This window comes from Trachypithecus francoisi, unplaced genomic scaffold (genome assembly GCF_009764315.1).
Source record: "Trachypithecus francoisi isolate TF-2019V2 unplaced genomic scaffold, Tfra_2.0 Lachesis_group8, whole genome shotgun sequence".
In the NCBI taxonomy this organism is placed as follows: domain Eukaryota; kingdom Metazoa; phylum Chordata; class Mammalia; order Primates; family Cercopithecidae; genus Trachypithecus; species Trachypithecus francoisi.
In genome coordinates, this window is record NW_022681473.1 from 102,628,210 (window position 1) to 102,634,209 (window position 6,000).

Consider the following 6,000-nt stretch of genomic DNA (forward strand, 5'->3'; position numbering starts at 1 on the left):
GGCCAATCCATGCATTAGGGCCCATGTAAGTGGGAGGAATACAAAGATGAATGGGATTCAGGCTCTTCCAAAAAGCTTACCGTCTAGTGGACAAATGGCCATTGCAGCATCATGTGGCAAGTTTAGTGAGAGAGAGATGTTCAGGGCACCGGGGAGTATAGAAGAGGTCCATTAACCTAGCCCTGGGAGTGTGGTGGAGGGAGGTCAGTGAAGGCTTCCTGGAATTCATGCCCAAGCTGAGTACTAAAGATAAAATAATTTAGACAAGCAAAGGGAGGGAGGGCTTTTCAGGGAAAGGGTCAGACAGTGTGAGCAAGAAATCAAAGTCAACACACAACATGAGATGGATTAGAAGTTCCAGTGTGTTTGAGAAAGTTCCAGTTTGGCGCTGTTTACTGTTGCAACCATTTTAATAGATACACGCTCCATGAGCTGGCTCTTGTCTCCCTCTTCAGCCAGTTGAAAGGGCTTCTTGAACAGTTTTGCCCATTTCCATAGAGGCTTTGGAGAACCGAGTTTCTCTAGACTAGGGACTACAGGATTACGGGAAATTGGATGGCGAAAAAGAGAATTAGAGGCAGGGAAATTAGCTTTCTAGCAGGCCTTTTTCTCTGGGAGAACGTCTTTTTCCCTGTGCCTGAACAAGTGACTCCTCTGCAAACTGGAGACCGATGAGAAAATTGACAAAGGAAGGTAAAGTGACTAAAGACTTCTGTGCCTGATACGAAGTACACTCAAGAGGAATCCAGAGGTTAAGATTGTAAACCCCAGCCTGGGCAATGTAGTGAGATCTCGACTCTACTAAAAATTAAAAACTCCAGGCATGGTGGCATGTACCTGAAGTCCCAGCTACTCAGGAGCCTGAGATGGGAGGATCGCTTGAGCCTGGGAGGTCGAGGCTGCAAGGAGTTGTGATTGCATCAGTGAACTCCAGCCTGGTAAGACCCTGTCTCAACAAACAAACCAAAAAATAAATACCCCCAAATTGTAAACAAATACAAAAACAATTTTTTTTAAAAAAGATTCCTGCTTGATAATTAGATTCCTGCCAAAGTGATCAGGCAGACAGACTGGAAGAAATATTTACAGTGAATAAAACCAACAGGGGACAGATATCTTCTAGAATATACAAGGAACTACTGCAAATCAACAATAGGAAAAAGTCTAAAGACAAAAAGGAGCAAGAATGTGATCAGGAAATTTATAGAAGAGGAAACTCCAAAAGCTAGCAAGCATTTTGTGACAGAGATTGTCTAACTCCTCCCCAGTTTGCATGTCCTCTTTTCAGCACACATCCAGGCTGTATTTTGCAGCCCCCGTGCCTCAGGCCATGTGATGGAGTTCTGGCCCAAAGAATATGAACAGATTAATGTATAGCACTACTTAGACTGTGCCCTCAAAACCCTCGCATTCCAGTCTCCTCCGTGAGCTCCCTCCCCTCCTCTCCTGGCTGGATGCAGAGAATCCAATGGAAGGCTCTGGGGCCCTCGAACCACACAATGGAAGAAATCTGAGTGCCCAAAGGACCACTGGGGGAGTACCCTTCCCTTGCTCCCTACCATGGTCTGTGATGTGAACACAAACATTTATTTTGTTAAGCCACTGAGGTTTGAGGTCTGTTACATCACTTAACTTACCTCGCTGATACTGATATGCATGTTTAGAAGTGCTCAAACTCATCAGAGAAAGTATACAACTTCACTTATTCTCGTTAGACTAGCAAAAATTAGTAAAGCAGATCACTCTAAAAAGTGATGGTAGGAATGGGAGGGGGTGTGGTGATACAAGAAACCCCATACACTGCTGATGGGGATGTAGACTGGTATAGCCTTGCTGGAGGCAATCTGGTGGTTCTTACTCAAATTAAATATGTGGATACCTTAGGATTCACCAGTTCTACTCCTGGGAATGCACCCCATAGGAATTCTCACATGGGTCTCTATATGAAGGAGACAAGGATGTTTCTGGAATCATTGTGCTGGGGAGTTGGAAACAATCTGGGTGTCCACCACTGGGGATGTGGATAAATAAGTGAGGGGTGCAAATCATGAAGAACTATGCAGTGGCATGAAGCAGTGGGTCACATGAACACACACAATGGGATAGGACTTTAATGTATAGTGAAAATGATGTAAATAAAAATACATGCATACGCAACAGCAGCACACATTTTACCAAAATGCACATAAAGAATAGACATCAAGCACCTTGGGATGGTTGTCTGTGAAAGGGAAATGATAGTGGAAAATAAAAGGGGAGGAAGAAAATATAATCATATGAGTGAATTTCCTTCCACTGTGCAGATTCTCAGTTCATTCCGAAAGCGTTTTGACAAGAGATTGAAGACTGACAATCACAGCTGTTTTACTTCTGAGGCTTAGTTTTCTTTACAGAATCTTATTTCCATGAGGTTATTACATCTATCCTCAATTTTTAAAAAAGCTTATATTCTGCCTTTGCTGCTCTTTTTTTCAATTTAATAAGCATTTTCTTTTAACCACTTGACCTCAAGCTTTTTCAAAAACTAAACTAAATGAAACAATAAAGGAAGAAGAGAATTACAAGATCCAATCTTAGTCCTAACATCTTTTACCCTGAACATAAAACGATTTGCTTTTTACATAGGTAATAAACAGAGTGAGAAGAGTGAACTCCATTATCTTGATATTTGTATAGCATTAGTAGTGATAGGACAGATGTCCTAAGTAGGTATTGTACCATTACAGTAATTAGTAGGAAGCAAAGAAAAATCAATGGAACAGAGCAGATAGCCCTAAATCAGGTCCCAGTAAGTTTTATAAGTAAGCATGTGACAAAGGAGCATCAAGCAGAGGAGGAAAGGAAACAAAGCCAAATAGTGCAGATAGCACAGAAGCCACTCAGGCTTTCAGCTTTTGCCAGCAGGTTACTGGGGAGGGTCCACCCTGATTTCTAGCCTCCCTGTGCCGGGCAGATGTGGATCCCCAGCAAGCTGGCCACCTGCTGCAGCAACGCTGCTGGTATCCGGCTCTGCCGAAGGCCCTCTCACCCCAGATGCCATCTGCCTGCAGTTTACAAACTGTATAGCAGGGGTGGGTTAGGGCTGGACACCGTGTGGCTGGACTCTGGAAACTGATCCTGGCAGAGGCTCAGGAATCTCTTTCTTTTCCAAGTAGTCCTCAACCACCTTCACCCCAACATGTATTTTTGTTTTGTTTTGTTTTTGTTTTTGTTTTGTTTTTTTATTTTTGAGATGGAGTCTTGCCCAGGCTAGAGTGCAGTGATGCTATCTTGGCTCACTGCAACCTCGGCCTCCTAGGTTCAAGCAATTCTCCTGCCTCAGCCTCCTGAGTAGCTGGGACTACAGGCACGTGCCACCACACCCAACTAATTTTGTATTTTTAGTAGAGACAGGATTTCACCATGTTAGACAGGATAGTCTCGATCTCCTGACCTCGTGATCTGCCCACCTTGGCCTCCCAAAGTGCTGAGATTACAGGCATGAGCCACCGTGCCCAGCCGTCTTTTTTTTTTTTTTTTTTTTTTTAAAGCAGTGTATTGCTCTGTCACCCAGGCTGGGGTGCAGTAGTGTAGACTCTGCTAACTACAACCTCCACCTTCTGGGTTCAAGTGATTCTCCTGCCTTAGCCTCCCAAGTAGCCGGGATTACAGGTGCATACCTCTACGCCTGGCTAATTTTTGTATTTTTAGTAGAGACAGAGTTTCATCATGTTGGCCAGGCTAGTCTCGAACTCCTGATCCACCCACCTCGACCTCCAAAAGTACTGGGATTACAGGTGCGAGTGACTGTGCCTGGCCCCAACATGTCTTTTCTCCCATCATTCTTCTTCTTCCTTTAGCCAAGAAGCTTTCCACCTTACACCCTTCCTCTCCCTCCTTGGCATCCTTCCCAATGCTTTCTGTAACCTGAGCAATGGATTTAGCAGCCAGTTAAAATATTTGAGACGCTTGAGTGTTGATAACCAATTAGATAACTAGAGTTTCTGGCCTTATCAGTGTCTTTGTGGCTATGGATTTTCAACCCGAAGCTCTATGAGAGGGCACACAGTGAGAACGAGGCAGAAGGCAGCCTTCTGTGTACATACAGTGATGTCCTTATGGTCTGCAGCCTCATTTTTACCCCCACAGGTAGCCACGACTTAAGAGTGACAAAAGAGAGAAGCTGACAGGTTGTGGACTCCAAGAAAGGGTTCCCTATCTCCCTGCAATTAAGGCTCATATTAATCACCCCTGGACTCACCGTACATATCCACTAAAATCTAGAGCAGGCCCTGTGGGAGCACATCAAATTTGATGAGTTATAGTTTTGGTGATAATTTTGCTTATTTTTTGTTAATTACCAAGCACATGAAAGGCTCCCAAATTACTGATGCTTCTGACTCTAGGAGTTGCTTAATTTGGCTCTGCCTTGGAATTCTTTCCTGGGCACTCATGTCTGCCACAAGGTATGGTTTGAACAGAGAAAGAGGAAGAGGCTCAGAAGTTGCTTCTCTGCAACATATGTGAATACCCACCCACAACTGCAGCAGGAAGAGGTGAAGGGAGCAGGCTCCTAATTGCTGTGGTGTACCCAGGGGTACATTTCTTTCTTGGAGATAAGCAGAAGGCAAGGAGTGTCAAAAGAGAGATCACTGCCTACAGAAGTCTGTGTCATCTCTGAAGCATCCTGGGGCCCTCTGATCTGCAGTAGGCCTTGATGTCATCTGAGGCACAGAAGGACTTCTTCCAGCATTGGAAAGAAAAGCTTGGAGGGAAAGCTTCAGCTGCAGTTTCTGTAACGTTCTCCTCCATCCTTGCCCCATTTTTGCAGAAATCATTGTTTATCCTTTAGTACCATTGAGTCGTTTAGCCCCACCGGGTAAAATTAAGTGAAAAAGAAACGCTAGGTCCTGACTCAGAGAGGAAACTTGGGAAGACCAATATTATCAAGTAGACTTGATCTCTAAATTTGTGCTTGTTTCGAGGAACTCTGCATCTGGATATGCAGGATGGTTTTTAAATTGTGAGATGCATCTACAGAAAAGTCCATAGAACATTTACATAGAGCATAAAGGTTAATATAAAATGCATGAGCACTAGTTAGCACTGCAGGATCTTTGAAGCCCCTCTTCCCGCTGTGTTCTGTAGCCTGAGCACAACTTCGAACTCCCCACTCACCCACAGGCAACCACTATCCTGACATCTAATGTAATGATCTCATTGTTTTTCTTGAGTTTTCCCACGCATTTATGCATCACTAAATAATAAAATTTACTCTTGTTTGTTTTGGGCTTTTGGACTTTCTAGATGGAATGAAAAGGAGGTCTTCCTTGGGACTTTCTTCTTTCGCCCTACATCATTTGGAGAATCATCCATGTTGATGCTTGTAGCTGTAATTGGTTCATTTTCATTGCGGTGCACTCCAATTTATTCTACCGTTGTTGGACTTTTAGGTTATTTCTAGTTGGAGTCTGTTCCAAACAATGCCGCTAAGAACATTCATGTTTGTGTGCCGGATTTTTCTTTAGGTGTGTACCTGGACTGTAATTGCTGGGCATAGGGTATGCAGCAACTCAACTCTGCCAGTCAGTGCCAGACTGTTTTTCATAATGCTGCATCAAGTTATACGCCTGCTAGAAATGCACAAGGACATCTGTTGGTCAAGGCCTTTGGTGCTGGTCAGATATGATTTTTGCCAGTTTGATGGCTGTGTAATTGTATCTCATTGTGGTTTAATTTGCATTCTACTGATGAGATTAAGTATCTTTTCCTAGGTTCATCGGTCACTTGGATTTCCTTTCTCAGAAAGGGTCTGTTCAGGTTTTTTGTTTTATTTTCATATTGATTCACAGAAGTTCTTTGAAAATTCTGTTGTCAGAATTCATAAATTCTCACTTGTCAGTTTTATGTGTTATAGTATCTTTTCCCACACTGTAGAATGTCTCTTCACCCTTAAAGTGTCTTTGGTCGAACAGACATTCTTAATTGTAATACACTAGCATTTATAAATCTTTTATTTAT